This window comes from Arachis duranensis, chromosome 10, assembly GCF_000817695.3.
Source record: "Arachis duranensis cultivar V14167 chromosome 10, aradu.V14167.gnm2.J7QH, whole genome shotgun sequence".
Taxonomy (NCBI): Eukaryota; Viridiplantae; Streptophyta; class Magnoliopsida; order Fabales; family Fabaceae; genus Arachis; species Arachis duranensis.
This window is the reverse complement of record NC_029781.3, coordinates 101,777,892-101,778,519: the sequence shown is the minus strand read 5'-3', so window position 1 is coordinate 101,778,519 and position 628 is coordinate 101,777,892. Positions and strand designations below refer to the sequence as shown.

General features: G+C 20.7%; 1 protein-coding gene across 1 annotated transcript in view; it reads right to left on the bottom strand.

The window, feature by feature from the left end:
* LOC107471404 (protein trichome birefringence-like 19) overlaps positions 1-628 on the bottom strand; it is a 4,303-nt gene that overhangs the window by 1,836 nt on the left and 1,839 nt on the right. The gene's annotated exons all lie outside the window — the stretch shown is intronic.

Sequence of the window (628 nt, the reverse complement as noted above, 5' to 3'; positions counted from 1 at the left end):
TCATAAAATTGAAAAAGAAAAAATATATTACACTATTAATTAGTAACTAAACAAAGTTATATAATAAAAATAGAATTGAAATTAGTCTTAAATGTTGAGAATTAAATTAAATATTATAAATTATTTTAAAATTTTTAGAATTACAGAAAAATCATATTTTAAATTTTAATGTGTTGTGTCAATGTGTGTCTATATGCAATTATATTAGGTTTAATTATTTTGTTAGCCTCTATAGTTCCGTAAAATTTTCAATTAGATCCTTATACTTTTTTTTATTTTTAATTGGGTCCTTACACCAATTTTTTTTTCAATTAGGTTTCTTTTAACAGTAATTGGCTTAATTTTATAGGGACCAAACTAAAAAAAAATTGGTGCAAGGATCTAAATAAAAGGAAAAAAAGTGTAGGAATCCAATTTAAAAAAAATTTAATATAAAGACTCAATTAAAAAAAATTCAAGGACCTAATTAAAAATTTCGCAAAACTATAAGAAACAAACAAAAAATTAAACCATTATATTAAAAAGACAAAAAGTATGCACACGCATACGTACACACATAACAATGTAAACAAATTACTAATTAAATTGTGAAATACAATTTGACATTATTACTTGATATGTAACAATG